Below are 16,174 nucleotides of genomic sequence, written 5' to 3' on the forward strand. Positions count from 1 at the left end.
TTTGCCAAATCCTGCCTCTGAGCTGTGAAAAGGGAAAGGTCACCTAAATTTAACAGGAATAACAAGGTATTTTCCCAGTCCTCATCCTGCAAAAACAGCTGAACTGCTCTGGCTAGAGGCTGACGTTTCTTTTTAAGCAACAACAATAAAGGAACGTTCAGCAAGAGGCAGACACCGAGTTAAAGAAATCTCAGTGCAAGCTGTTAAAATTTGGCAAACCTAAAAGTGGCTGGAAATAGAGTCTTACAATGGGAAGTGTCAAGCAACCTTGGTAATAGGCAGCATTACCAGTCTGCTCTATAATTCTAAATTATGTTTTATTACAGTGTTAAATATGCCTGAGCTCCGTTTACCAGTTCCACCATTGCCAGCCCAAGAGCAGCTGCTGGCTGATGGCAAATTAACAAGTTGTAGTTTTCCTAGCGTAGACAAGAGCTTAGTTGTTTCTGGCTTTCAGCAGTCAGAGCAGGTTCATCTCAGTGGTTTTTACAGAACTGACTGTTGGCACATAGCCATTAACACATTTCTCAGGTGGCTCCCTGTAGTAATGAGGCGACTTGAACATACTAGAAGTAAGTTAAAATTAGATTTTTGCAGAAGCTAGGGTGCATGCAGTTATCAGGTGATTTTTAAATAAGTATCACAACATGCATGCATTCCAGACTGTTATTGTAGCAAGGTCCTCCCCAAAAATGTAATCTGAAGTTGACACTCAGGAAGCCCAGGAGAACCTACTTTTCCTTCAAGAGAACCAATGCACAGTACTGGGCCAAACCTTAAACGTCATCAGTCTTTTTCCTGGGAAAGATGAGCCATATGATTTCACAGCCTAAAAGACTGTTCAGCATTTTGCAAGAATTGAGGAGTTTCACCTAGTCTCCAAAAAGCTCTTCAGATAAATCATCAAAAGAGGCAAAGCATTTTGGCAAAAGGATGCCAAATTTACATGGTATCAAGTAACCTTTCAGCACCTAGTACCAGTCCTTTGGAAAGAAAGTCAGACAGTTCTAGGATAGTGCAAAACACTTAAAGGCTATTAAAACCACAGTTCACACCATGCCCAAAGAAAGGGGAGGAGGACACCTTGCACAGGCTGCACCCTGGGGAAGCCAGATTTTGGCCATCAACTTTGGAAGTAAACAACCACCTTGGCTCTGCCAGGGACCAGCTGCCCTCACCCAGTGGTACACAGGATAAAGCTTCAAATGAAAAAGGATCAGGAAAGCATAAAATAAAAGCAGCTGTCTGTCAGCGGTGGCAGTTGGGCACCCAGTGGTGCCTCTCCTGGCAAAGCCACAGCAGGGAGTTGAGGCAGCTGCTGGCACAGCGTCAGACTGACATGAGCACGGGCAGTAGCCGAAATACAAGAAATCGATTTACTGGCCCTTTGAACTAGATGTATAAGGGGAATAGGAAGCCCGAGGCGAATCCCACGGTATGTGGATAGCAAGCTCTTGCAAGCAGGAGCTTTCTCTATTTCGCCTGTGACCGGGTCTCCTGGGTGCTGGCGCAATGCACAGCAGTAGTTAAGCAACACCCTCCAAGGGCTCCATACAAAAGGGAGCTGACACTCTTTGCTTCCTCTTAGCTGTGATTAGGCTGCCTTAAAGAGGCATACTGGAGAGCTTTGTGTCTCCAAAAGGCTCTGCCAGAACTTCACTGCTACGCTCCCTTCTCCCTTTGAATCCCCAGTTACCTCCTCACCCCAGGGAGGTGGGCGAGGAACCCCAGTTACCTCCACACTTTATTCTCCTCTCCACAAACCAAACTTCAGGATCAAGGCTGAGTCAGGGTTAAGATTTGGGCCTGGTTCACACCAGATCTAGAGTCTGCTATTAGCTCTGACGCCCAAGCTCTCTCTACGAACCTGGGCTAGGCTGTGTCGTTCAACCTCCTGTTTCCACATCTCTAAAGTGCAAATAACACTTCTGTCTGTCACAGAATTACAAGGATAATTTTTATAATGCTCAAAGTGCTCATATATAATAATAAAGTATCTAGGGAGAGAGTTTTCAAGTATTGTTTAAAAGCAATTTTGAACTGCATTAACTGCAGGGTAATGCACTACAGGAAACGATATTGCTTAGCCTTTGGCCCTGGAGATAGCAGGAGGTGCATCATGAAATGACCAGGTAGCTGGGGAAGAAATCACTACACACACGTGTGTGCAGCGCCTCGAAGCTGGTGAGCACGTGTTTGCTTGCTGGCACAAAGAGGCAGGAGCCAGTGTTTCTCACTACTGGCAGTGGTGGCTCCTTTTTTTGCCTGTACGTGCACCAGCTGAGATGCAAAACGGGCACTGAACTTTTTTCAGAGAGATTTAATAATCTTTTGATCTAGAGAACAGAGGGCAGCAGCTTCAGAGGCTGCGTGTACTCAGCCTCTTCTGATGATCAAGTCCCTTTGAGGTATCTCAGAGAGGACACGCTCAAAACACCTCAAGTCTCAGTCTGTTTGGCTAATCCGCGCTTCTGAAGCCTTGCCTACACTTGGGGAGAATACAAACTTTTCTTCATCATCTGTCACAACCTTTCAGCTTCATTCACCTTCTCCCCCACTGCAGAAGCAAAACTTCACTTCTCTAATTTCTGTACTCGTTCCCCAAAGCAGGTTCCTCTTCAGGCCAGTTTTATGCACCACCTGCACTGAAGGACCAGCTGAATGTCCTCGCTGCTTCTGAGACACCTCCAGCTCCCTTGCTGGTACCCTGTTGCCAGTGAACAGTGTGGCCTGAAAAGCATCAGGCCATATCAAACAGGTGAGATTTTTAATTCAGAGACAGTCAGAGCCAACCTGAGAAACTGCCGAACTTTCAAAATAATCCAATATGGAAGAGCGCTAAGAAAGGGAGAAAGGAGTTGCTTTCTAGCAGGAGGTAACGGAGACTGAGAAATGTATCTACACAGCACTGGCTATAAAACCAGTTTCTTTTTCCCGCATTAGGGAAGCATTAGACGGAAGCATTAGAAAATTTACTAAGAGTTGTGCTGTTTGACTTTTAGAAGTAGCCCCTCCAAGCTAATAGGTTCACTAGATTATTTCTTATCAGGGATAAAGATCTCGCAGGCTGGATTTTTTTTCCCAGTTCCAGGTAAAGTTTTTCCATTTCCAATGGCTGATCGTTACCATTTATTTCTTTTGCAATTCTCACCCTCTACCCGTTAACAAGAACAGTAGAAAATAATCTTGCTAGAAAAACAACCTTATGGGGCAGGGCAGCAAAGAGTTTGAAGTCTTTTTAAAGGCTCCAGCAGATTTTAAGTGCTGTAACAGAGGGAGTAGTTACATATTAAACCTTTTGGGGCAGCAAACCTGAATTTTAAATAATAGAAGTCAAAAGATTTTGGCATTTTAAAGAAAAACAAGAATCCGTGGCGATACAAACACTCAGGGCAATAGAACCAGAAGATACTGAACTGAGGTGCAGGGCTTAGGATGAACAGCAGAGAGGTGCTTAGAGGAAAACTTACTAAACACAGTTGTACCTCAGGGTGGTCTGACTTCTACCTATTTTCCTATAGTGCCAATATGTACTTGGCAGAACAATCATTTTAAAAATATCTTGCAGCAGTTCAATACAAAAATATTCCTGGTAACTATGTCAGCCAAAGTTAAAAATAGAAGATAACCATTAGCCACATGAACGTTTTCCAAAAAGCTGGGCAACTGATTGCAGGAAGTTTCTGAGAAGAGAAGACAACAGTAATAATATCCAACAGCTCCTGATGCTAAAACCGTTGAGGCAGTATTTCTTGCTTATGCGACCTTTTCTCCTATAATATATGTAAAATACAGAGAGATATAGCTCGCTCACTCTCTCTCTATATATATATATATGTACACACACACACCTCAGTCTTTCGATACTAATGAAGCGGTTTCCCTGTAAATTAGTGTTTACTTCAAAGCAGTGCTCTCCTCACTTCAGAGGCTCCTTGCTCAAGTGGGAAGGTGCAAGAGAAAATTATTGTTTTAAAACGAGCAGGAGAAATTACTAGTCTGTGCCAAAACAGTTCTCCCAGTAAAAATGGTACAAAGCAAATTGAGAAGGCTCTCCTTTATACGGTAACCATCACGGATATCTTAAAAATACCCATGCTGCTATGGCGTGACTTCTCTTTGAAATGTAGGATGATCTGGGGGTCAGGGCGGGACAGAGGACGACATAGCCCAGTCCTCTCACTGTTTTAAGGCACTAAGGGACTAACTACAGCTGCGTGAAGAACCCGGAGACTGAGCAAGGGAGTGAAACGAAGCGCTGCCACAACCCCCGACGGAGCAGACCAGGAGACTCGGGGCAGGTTTGTCGGCTGCCAACAGAAAGGAGCAGCGGCAGCAGGAGCGGCAGCTCCCGCGCCTCCTCCGCGCCGCCGCCGCCGCCTCCCGGCTCCCCCCGGCCCGCGGCAGCCCCAGCCTCGTCCCCCTCTGCCCCGGCCAGGGCTCCCCCCGTGCTCTCGTGAGTATGGTGGAGCAGGGAACGGGCTGAGGCAGAGCCTGCACCGGCTTAACACACCACAAGCATTTCATGCAGCAGCCACCTTTCTGATACTGTTGGAAAAATCATTTTAAAATGTATATATATATGTATACGCGTACATATACATATACATTTACGTACATATATACGGCTAGCTTCATTTCCTCAGCTAACTTCCAACTCCATTTCTCCATCCTCCCCAGCACACATATCTTTAAATGAAATAAAGAGCCACTAGCAGTGGAAGAATATTAACAATCAATCAGAATAGGAAGCAGAAAGAGCAAAATTGATATGCCAGGAGAAAATATCACAGAGCCAGATGAAATGGCACCACTACTGAGCTTTCTTAATGGCTGGCTGAAATCTGTACCAAGATAAAAGGCACCCAGCAAGACTGAAGTGATGCTGAGAGCAGGAGGGAAGCGCTTCAAAGAACTCGCTTTACAAATATCCCTCAATATTGTAGGATATTACCCTCAGATTAAGGTAAAAATCAAAGTACATCTCGAGATTAGACTACACTTGAACTAGATGTGCCAATAACAACAGCAGCAAAACACACTACGCTGACCATGACATTGTTATGGGCTCATCAGTCACCATTCAGGAAAAAAAAAAAAAAAAAAAAAAAAAGGAGAAAACATTCCCAAAAGCTGCTGTTAGCGCAGTGGGGGCTGCTGGGCACCCCAGTCAGCGGCTCTGACTTCTGCCGCAAAAACCTGATGCTTTTGAATATGCCAAGACTGAGACTCCCTCACTTTCTCACCCTCCAGTAGCAGTATTTTGCCTGAACTTTGAAACTCAGCAGGTAACCCTTTCTCAGCAAGTTATGGAAGATGTTAAACAGCAATTGTTAAAATGTTTAAGATCTGTTAGACAGACTCATTTGCTCCCACCAGCTTTAGAAGAACAGGCCAACAAGCTGCTGAGACTGAAGACTAGTTAAATACTAAATTTTAAGGAAATTTTAAGGGATCAATGAATGAAGGGCACTAGTATTTCAGCACTATTTAGGCAGTGTGAATGAGGTAATTGTGGCAACTACAGATCAATCATTTAATTCTTGATCCCAAGCAAAAGAACCTGAATGTTGGTAGTAGAACATACAGAATTAACATACAGAATCCTTAGTAAAACAGGCAATATAATTTCATGAAAAACAGAGCTATAATCTCACTTAGAAAATATCCTTAGCTTGATACGTTATAAGAGTCTATTGTGTTATGTGTCCTTCAGTAAAACCAATAAACTATAACTAAACAGTTCTGTTTAAAAACAGGTACTAGTCAAATCAAAAAAAGCTTATTAAATATCCAGCATTCTTGACCATTGACATTCAATCCTGAATCTATCAAAATCAGGTCTTCCAGTCTTCATGGGAATCAAGACACGAAGCACAAGTCTTTCAGGAATTTGAAAACTGTATTAAGAAATATCAGTGCTGGTATAAATCCACCATTCCATCCATTTTCATGTGACCCACAAAAAAAGCACAAGTCAAGTTCAAAAGTGTGATGTGGATCAGACAGTAAAATAGGCTGATGTGAACAGCAGCATTATTACTGTAACCAAACAAGATTGCAGAAAAAACGGAACCAAAATTTAGGTCACACCATTAGAATGCACTTTGGAAGACAGCAATTTAAAAGAACATTAGGGTCACAGTGGTTTGCCCGCCAGCACAATCACTCCATAGAGCGGACAGAGAACAAATGTGATATTCTAATGCATAAAGCATTGAAGCGCCATGTTTAAACTGTGAGAAGCAATTATGTCGTTTAGCAATGGTCTTTCGAGAACATATCTGTTCCTGACATCAACTGCTTGCATCTAATGTCATTAAATGGCTAAGAGCTCAGATGAAAGCAATAGGCTGTATTTAAGAACTAGACTTACAGACAGATACTATAGACAATCCATTTAATTTATCTAAGAGAATGTGGAGAGACAATGATTGCTGTCTCTAGGTGTCTGCTTACAGGTGATAGTTTTGTTTTGTTTTAAACTTGAAGTTTCTCAGGTCCAGGATGGACCTTCTAGTCAGAAATAAATGTCAGGCTAGGAACTATTCAGGTAATCATCAGACCTAGGGATCTCCCTTTCTGCCTTGTCTAAGCTGGAACAGAATTTCAAAGTTCAGTCTTTCATTTCCCAAATAAGAAACTAAAGCACCAGCTCCCTTGCTCTCTCCTACCTTTTAAAGCTGTTTCAGTTCACATAAAGAAATGCCAAAAAAGGGAAAGAAATAGAAAAGATGGACTAACATGGTAGCCTGGTGTTCAAGGTAATCAGTGAGGATCTGTGACTTTCTACCCAGCTCAGGCTGGGAAAGTATTGTTTGAATTCCGGTCCCCCCAAAATCTCAGAGATGAAAGCCTTAGAATGAAAACTCACTGGCTATTACAGAATCACACAGAATGGTTGAGGATGGAAGGGACCTCTGGAGATCATCTTGTCAAAACCCCTGCTTGAGCAGGGTCACCTAAAGCACATTGCACTGGAATGAGTCTTTTTAATAGGAAAAAAAAAAAAGAACAAAACAAAACAAACAAACAATCCCCCCCCCCACCAAATAATGTCTTGGGCTTTACCTCCATGTGAAATGAGTGCTTTGATAATTCGGAATTAATCACTACAGGCTGATTTAGGGTTTTTGTTTTTTTTTTTTTCAGTCAGCCTCTCACTTTCAGTCAGGGCTCAACTGCTTGTGCAGGCCCTCTTCTGCCCTTCAAAGCAATGAATGCTGGAGCTCATTCCCACTGAGACTTGATCATATTCTTTTTCAGAAGTGGACCAAGAACTCCATCCCTTGGATGATCTTTGCTGCTCTTGCCCTTCTTTCCCAGGAAGGGGGAGATTCCTCTCAGAATTTATTCATAATGAAGATCAAGGAGAAGAAGAGAAAATGCTACTTTAACTCGGGAATAATTGTGAAGTATTCAGAAATCATTAGACAAATATAGTAGAGACTAAGGGATATACTGCAACGAACTTTACAGAAACCATGCCTTTGCTTTTTGAGCTTGATCACTACTGGAATATGGCACGGAATTTTTAATTATAATGCTACTATGAAGTGGTAATGAGCATTAGCTGATGACTCAGAATAATAATTACTAGGTGGTGCTATCATGAAGGCACATTTTTAGAAGCCATGCAGGTGTTGCTATCCTGAGTGATTCAAAAAATATAAGCAGCCAATCCTCGAGCTAATTGCACATGGAAGCTATGCACATCTGAAATGCCTTTTTAAAATGTCCAAAAGGGGCACATAAGGAGGTTTTACCGCAATGCTGCTAAGCTGTCAGTGTCCAGGAATAGTTCCCATAGTACAAGAGCTGGCTTTTCCATGATGTGTCAAGTATCCATCTATTAAAAACGTAGTTGTTTTTTCTTTGAGAAGGAAATATTTCAGGTTTGCTTCCATCTAAACCATCAACAGCCCCCATTTCAGAGTGCAATCATTTTATATCATTGATAGCATCAGGAATAAATGCATACTTTCAACTACAGCATAAAGGGTTTTTTATTACAGGGGCTGGACATCATTTTTCTTTTTTTAACGATGATAAGGGAGCATGTGTTTGAAAACCACAACAAATTCTGGAAAACTGTGCTAAACATTCCTGTAATACTGAGTTTTGGTAACTTCTTGGAAAACACCTTTCATAAAAAGCCCATCTTTCTTTCTGGATCATTCACCAAGTCACCCCACTGCACCACAAACTGAATCAAGAGGAGGTTTCAATGCCTCAATTTCTAATGAAAAAATAGCTTACTGGAGCACCCAGTGGATATATATATCTATATATCCCATTTGTACTACAGAGTATTTCAACATTAGATTGTTTGTGACAGCAATTCAACAGTAGTGACTCTCCCAACTCTGTCATCCCCTGGGTGTTTCAGTAGTTCTTTTCAATCAGTCTCGAAATAGCTGTACAATGGATTTACACAGGTTTTGCTATGGGAATGACAGACTGCAGATAAGCTCTTGAAAAAAATTTTCTTTTTGCTTATCATCTCTCACATCTTCCCCCACATCGCTGCTATTTAAACTATTAAATTAAAAGTTTGGGTGATAGGATGTTCTTAATTTCTTTCTTAATTAACTGAATGATGTACAAATATGCAGAACGAGACTGAGTTAGAAGTCCTTCACCTACAATATGGAGGGTTTTTTTCGTTTTTTTAAGGGATTTGAGGAGAGTTAGCGATACAGACGAGAAACAACAAAACCCCGGGCATGCTGGGCCGTCACTCAGACCCGGGGCACGCTGTGGAATTTTGCATTTCACCGCAGGCATGCATATTGTGACTAATGCATTCACACCCTGCAGCCTTGGATCATGTTTACTGAATGTCTGCATCATTTTTAAAGCATCTGTTGGTAATTTAGAAATCAAAACCTAGAAACAACACAGGCACAGGCTTTTGAGGTCTACTAAGCAGAAAGGCAGTGATGCAGTCAAAGGTAAAAATAGAAAAAGGAAGTTCTCCACTTTTAAATTGGAGTGTAGAGCTTACCCAATCATTTACTACCTTACCTGGAACACCAAAAAGATGAATTATCCCACTGTTTAATTTAGTATTATATGAATACAGAAGAGATATTTGCATCAGTAGATAGACTGGGTTCATTGCTTTAGAGCTGCTCTCATAGAGAGGTGCTGTACCAACATAAGGCCTTTAATAAAGCGGATTACCCTATTTATTATCACTGCAAGTGATCTCCACATTCAGACATACGATTAAGGTATCGCATGTCAGATGAGCTGCCCTAATGGATGACGTATGCACAATTAGCCTGCCCAGTTGCAAGAGACAACTTCTTTCAGCTCCCTCACATCCACATTGATTTAAGAGATACTCGGTGAGTTAGGGAGGCTCAGCTGACACGTGCCACTGAACTCATGTCTCAGTGCTCAGCACATAAGTCCTCAGCACAGACCTACAGAACTATTATTGCATGCAGTCTAAAGACAGCAACTTTTAAAGAAATTAATCACATTCTGTTCTCTCAGGTACCAGCAGAAAGTACTAAAGGGCACTAAATGTAGGATGTAATTCAGAACATGTAATTACGTTAAAGACACTAAAATGTTATTCTGCAACAATGTTCGTCCATTATTCCAGCAGGATTTGTTTCCCTTCCTTCAAGCCCTTGAAGCCCTGCTCAGATAGCGCTACCTTGGTTAGGAACATGGAAGCAGAAGAAGAGGATGACACTACTGAACACAGACGTTAGCCTGCAGTCCCTCTTCACACACATCACACTCATTCATCCCACACCACACAAGGTCAAAGCCCCTTCAAAAGCCAGTCCAGCACTTCAGTCCCTACCCACTGCCCCCGCACTAAGTTACTTTGCATTAAGGCCTGAGATGCACCTACCTTGATGCATAGGGTATTTTGTTGCTTATATGCCTGGTAACAATCTTAAGACAGACCAAACATCTTCTAGCCCAATACTTATTCTGCAAAAATGGAATTCATCTCACTTTTGGCTGAACAGTCTGAACTAGTCACTAGATTATTTCTGTTTTCAAGGAGAGATAGCCCTCCCGTGGGCAATTCAACTCCCCTACTCTAGATACGTATCTCAGGATCGATGAATCACTGGCTAAAGAGTCACTCTTTCCTTCCGTGCTAACTGCAAAGGTAGCCTTAAATAACTCCAGAGAGTTAAAGGCTAAGTGTCGGTGTTGAAGACAGGACAGATGAACCACATTTTAACACTGGCCAGCAGCAGCCACTAAAGATAATCCATGACTCTTCTCAAATACCTGCCAGAAAAATGAGTTTCAGAACATTCTAAATTTGAAGTTGCATCATGGTATTGCTGGCACCCAAAGGCTTCCTGCAGCAATTTCATGATTTATTTTTTTCTGTAACAGGAGAAGGGGCAGAAGAGGAAGTTGGACTTATTTTTTATTTAAACTTGCTGTCTGATACTTTTATTGTTCCTATTCTGTCCTTCTTAATGGATTTCATTTTGTCATATTTTCTCTCTTCCATTTTGCCCCCCAACTGAAAAAGTATATACCATTTAGTCTTTCTTCACAGGAAAGTTGTTTCATTCTTTTCCACCATGTAATGTTTTGTCTTCCCTATTCCAGCTTTTGTTTTGAGGTGGGATGGCCAGAACTGACCACAGTATCTCAGATGCAAGGGTTTATAGATTTATAGCATTATAGGGATTTTCTTTAGTTTTGTTCTCTACTCCTTTCCTAGGGTGCTATTTACTTTACTGATTACAACTGAGCATTGAGTTGGCATTTACAAAAAGTCATTCACTATATACGAAGAGTGTATTTTACCCCTTCTGTGAGAACGGGGTTATTTCCCTTCCCCTTTCCCATCTACGCATTATTTTGCATTTATTGACATTGAATTTTGTTTGCCAGTATTTCCAGCTCAGTGTTGAACAATCCTCCACAAGTCTTTTCAGGCAGCTCCGGGTTAGATTACTGTAAATAATTTTGGTATCCTCTGCAAGATCCATCATCTATCCAGAATCAGATTGCTGATGAACATGTTGAACAACTCAGACAGCAGCACAGATCCTTAAAAGATCAGATTCATTCCAACAATAGCTCTTATAGAACAGGGAAGTTAATCACGTATTCCAGTTCTTTGTTTCCTGTTTTTAATAACTTCCTAATTTATGAGAAGACCTATTCTTTTATTCCTTAATAGCTTTGTGATTTTAACAGATTTATTTAAGATACAGCCTGTACTTCTATTTTCAAAGAGTTTTTGACAAAGTATCAGGTAGATCTGCTATGTCCATACAGTAGCTTCCTTAAGAAACTCCAAGAGAGTTACGAAAATCAAATTCCCTTTATAGAAGACATGTTGTCTCCTCCTTGGCGCATCATATTTCTCGATTTTCTACTAGTTATTATGCTGAAAACTGCTATTATGTTTTCTATCAAATTACCTAGCACAGAAGTCAGATTTCCTGATATTCTCCCTGCAAGACCTCAGAAGCCCCTGCTAGACCGGCACATTACTGGTTTCTTAACTGACAGATAACTAACTAGGAGCAAATTCTTATTTTCATTCCTTTAGAGCTCTTGCACGAATAGCATCCAGCTCCAGTGACTTGTTACCAGAATATTTTATCTTTTTGTGAAAAGCCTTTTAGAACTGACATTTCAAGCAGAGCCAGGCGACTATCAAAGAGACATGTCTGGTCCAGTGAGGGCAAGTCCCTGCAACTGAGCTGCCTTGAAGATACCAACAATAGTTTTAGAAAAGCTGATGAGCTGTAGACTAAGAGTAGCAAAGGCATGGAAAAGGAAGGAGTACAAGGTGAAAGGATAAGAGATGAGTCACACAATTTAAAGCAGCTAACTTCTAAGCCTCTCTTCATTGTAGCACCTAAAAACATGACTGTCCTCAACCCACACAAATTAGGAGATAACAGCATAGTTACAAGCTGTGTTGTGAATTTATTTTATAAAACTGCCACCCTTAGTGACTATTGCTGTCCCTCAGTGAGCAAAGGCCTTCTCCTGAGATGGCCACGCATGAGCAGAGACTGTGCTCCAGCAGTCAGCTTCAATATGTCACCACTAAATGTGATGCTTTAAAGGTGATTCAGCTAAAACCACTGAATTTAAGCTGAAGGCAACTAGGAAGCTCTCAAAGGACTCATTTTGGCAACCTACCATTCAGAGCAATGAGTTCAAGCTGTGATGTCTGGTAACTTTTGAATTGGCATCTCCAAAGGGATCATGTAACTATACTCTAAGGTTAATAAAATCTCACTTTCATGTAGATATGCAAGTTGATTATTCTGCAATTTGGGCAGGCCAAAAGCAAGGGCAGGTTGTATTTCCACACCTCAACTTGCGGATGGTGACAAAGTTCACACCAATATCATAATCAGTCTGGATGACATGATTGTCCCCAAATACAACAGGTACTTCAAACTAGTGATCTTGCACAAGTTAAAAAGGGGACACATAGGTGGGAAAAAAACATTCCCATTAACTTCAGTAAATTTAGATCAGTCCTGTCTGATCGGGATGATCAGGGTGATCAGTTTGCTTTTAATCTTTTTGTGAGGTGAGTTTTAAGCAGCTATGCACTTTTATTATTTTTATTTGTCTTTCATGACAGCTTTTGAAATTGAGGAATTCAATTAAAAGCTGAAATTATTTCTAATATGAGGCTGGGGAACACTGCTTAAATAAAAAATACCCAGTGAAATACTTAAAGACTTCTGGAAGAAGTCAGACTTTAGACCAGAGTGGTGAAGCAACACCAAAGTCCTACAGATGCATCCAGAGGGGGATAATTACGTAGATTTGCAGCTTTCAACCAAGTCATTTCATAAATGCAGTTGTCCAAGCATTGCTCAACATCCTGTCAGTGAAAAGAGTCCAGCATTTTCAAGGTAGGATGATATTTATAGTCTATCTCTCTCGCTGTCTCTCTCAGAAAACCTGGAATTTGGAAAGCCTAAGGAATTTTTTCCTTTGAACAAAGAGTCCAAACAAAATACAACTTTGAAATTCACTGCAATAATTCAAACATTATCAACATAAAGCTTTACTATCACAGTTATAATACCATATTTGGAATAATATTTAAAAAAACACAAAAATGGTGACTACACTCATAGGATTGTTATTTCCTCCTTTCATACAAAAAATCAGATTTAAAAAGCTAAATTGGTAGCATACAACACAAGTAAGTAGATTTTTAAAGAAGCTATGGGAATTTTTCGAATTAATTTTTGCCAAGGACCCATCTGGGACAGACTTCCATCAGCATGCTATGATAGCTTCATTAGAAAGGTGCAAAAATATCTCAGAAAAAGCAGCAGAACTGGAGTTTGCTTTCCTCTCTTAAGCACAGCTTGCTATTCCAGCAACTTTTTTTTTTTTTTTAATATATACACATGGAGATGGGCATGAAAGTTTCCTTCTCTGTACAAAGAGCACACCTGCAATTTTCTTCTTCAGATTAATATAGACATAGGAGACAAAACAGATTATTCCATGAATGAACAAACGAACTAGCTGTCAGTCAGACCAGGCAATCTTGGTACAAATAGAGGAAGATTACTGCAAAATACACAGTTTGACATGCTGACAGAAATCACTCTTGTCAAGCTGTATTGATACACAATGACTTGCAGGCTAGTTTGGGTGCTTTACTTTTCCTCTTTTTTTTTTTTTTTTTTCTTCTGTGACTGTAAATACAGAACTACTTTTTTCTTATGTCCCCAGTAAAGGGTGGTTGGGTGTTAGGCTTTTTTTTTTTTTTTTTTTTTTTTTTTTTTTTTGGTATGATTCATAATCAGATGCTTTGAAATATATATTTTGTCCCTAATGACTTCAATGAATGTGTCATCATCACTTGGGAACAAGCAACAAAAAGCATGAACAGAAGCATGTTCAGTGCTGTAACAAGGATCTCCATCTTCTAGAGCTACTAGAATTATTTCGAAGTTTCTGTCCCAGATCTCCCTTTCTGCTGCAAACTCCTACCCCTTGCTAAGAACTCAAAAGTGAATGTGCCAGTTCAGCCTTTCATTTTAATTAAATCTAAAAATCAGGAGTTATTTAACATTATTTTATACTGTTTAGAGCCAGTAATTGGACTCCATGAGCCTCGTCTCCTTGCAGCCAAGCGCATAATTTTGGCAGGTTCATATAGCTTTTGCTCACAAACATGGAGTACACAGATCTTTCTAACCAACTGGGACATATCTAAAGATGCTTGGAGAGGTGTTTTAAGTAGGAGTGAGGCTCTTTCTGGCTGTTAGACAGGTTTCTTGACTGAGGTGAGCCAGGAAAAGTTAATACCTAGGCAGATGCTCCTTAGCATGGCAGCAGTATCACATTTAATGCAGAACTCTTTCCACTGTCTGTGACAAACCCTGCTGCAGCGCAGAGCAAATGACATTAATGGAGATGACATTAATGGATCTGGATACCACAGGATATCATTCTGAGCACAGGCACTTGCATTTCAGGCCCCTCAAGATCTACCATGGTACAATCATTTCTATTGCTCTTGCAGCTCAACCCCTAGAAGAACACTCACCACATCTGAATATATGGCCCACTCTTGATCACTTCATCCCAGCAGCAAGATGCCAGTGATTTGGTGACACTAGTGTGAGCCTCTGACAGTGGGACCCAGCCCAGGGCCTGGAACAAGTGATATCACCTCCCTACACAGGCCAGCTGTCCCCCACTCTTGTGAACCTTACCATTGGCTGGCCAAACTCAATGGGTACAGAGGTGGGGATGTCTGCAGCACCGTGACGGAATCGCTGAGATAACATCAGCGGGTCCTGGGAACGCCTGCTGAGCTTGCGTGGAAATCAGGGAAGCACAGGTATGGTCTGTTTTATCAGCTTTTGGCAGTGATCTCAAGGAGGGAGGAAGAGCAAATATCTGGAAAAGGATGCTACCCCCCTCGGGAAGCTGCTAGTGGCAAAGCTGGTTTAGAAGCTGTTTATTTCTGTCTGCTTCCATCCTCATTCCTCCCTCCCCACGTAGGAGGCCACCACATCCTTTTTTTTTTTTTTTTTTTTTTCACCAGTTCAGCTATTTGCCCAACCCCATTCGTTTTGGATGCACTGTTGTGCATGCAGTTTAAAATAAAATTCCAAAGAACCACTTTGTTCTTTAAAAAAAACAAATAACCCCTGAATCAAAACATTTCATAAGTCTGACTTAAAGCACAGCCACAGAAGAGGCTGCATGAGCTCAGTGCAGGAGCAGCAGCCTGCAGCTGGAGAAGGAACCCAGGGCAGGATGGAAATCACTGAATGCTGCTCCACACCCCCAAAAGAAAAGAACAGCACTTAGGCTGACACGTATTTTTGCAGATACAGGATGACTACACCCATATTAAAGTTCCTAGGAGCTAACCCGACCTGCCTGATGCATGCTTAAACATAAGGCTTGTTTTGTGTCTAGCAAGCCATGCATATGTAGTCTCACTGCACCTAAGCTACCTAGACACTAGGCTGTGCAGGCTATAAAGCAGTCCAGGTCCTAACAGTACTGTCAGTCTTGGGCATTCAGAAGTGACAAATATGGCATATTTTTATTTATTTTTGCTTTTTAAGCCTTTAGATTTAACTTGACATATCTTTCCAAGCTAATCCCAGGAACAAGATCTATTATTCTTGTAAGCAAATGCTGTGATTCCCTCAATCGTTTGACTCCAGAAGCTGTGGATTTAAGATAAATTATTGCCAAAACTAGTGATAAAAATGTAATTGCTTCTAATTTGTACAAGATAGACAGACACCTTCCAAAGCTTCCATAGCTCCAAAGCTATCAAGCAACAGTTCTTGTAAGTACATTAACATCTCCCTATGTCTTTGGTTGCTATTAGAGAGAGAAGTTGCTATGAAAGAAGTGCAGTCATGGCATTTTTTAATCATGTCCCTCTGATGCTCATACACTGCCACTAGAAAGCTCATCCTCATTTCAGAAAATAAAAGAACAATCTGTCCTCCAATGTCTTAATCCATGGTTAGCATGAGCCAATGTCTAGACTAGGTTTCCTGAACATGGTAAGACATCATCTTGAAGGTGGAAAATAGAGTGCATTTCTCTAGCTGTGAAAGAGTGTGAAAGTTCAGTGGGACTGGGGCAATGGCTCTCAAACCATGGTGAGATGCCAGCTGCCATGGAAAGCGACACCCAAGCAACA

The 16,174-nt window shown here is 41.2% G+C and overlaps 1 protein-coding gene across 4 annotated transcripts in view; it reads right to left on the reverse strand.

The window, feature by feature from the left end:
- Nucleotides 1–16,174, reverse strand: part of PLXNB2 (plexin B2) — a 257,671-nt gene that overhangs the window by 215,967 nt on the left and 25,530 nt on the right. The gene's annotated exons all lie outside the window — the stretch shown is intronic.

The sequence above is a fragment of the Rhea pennata genome, chromosome 1 (assembly GCF_028389875.1).
Source record: "Rhea pennata isolate bPtePen1 chromosome 1, bPtePen1.pri, whole genome shotgun sequence".
In the NCBI taxonomy this organism is placed as follows: domain Eukaryota; kingdom Metazoa; phylum Chordata; class Aves; order Rheiformes; family Rheidae; genus Rhea; species Rhea pennata.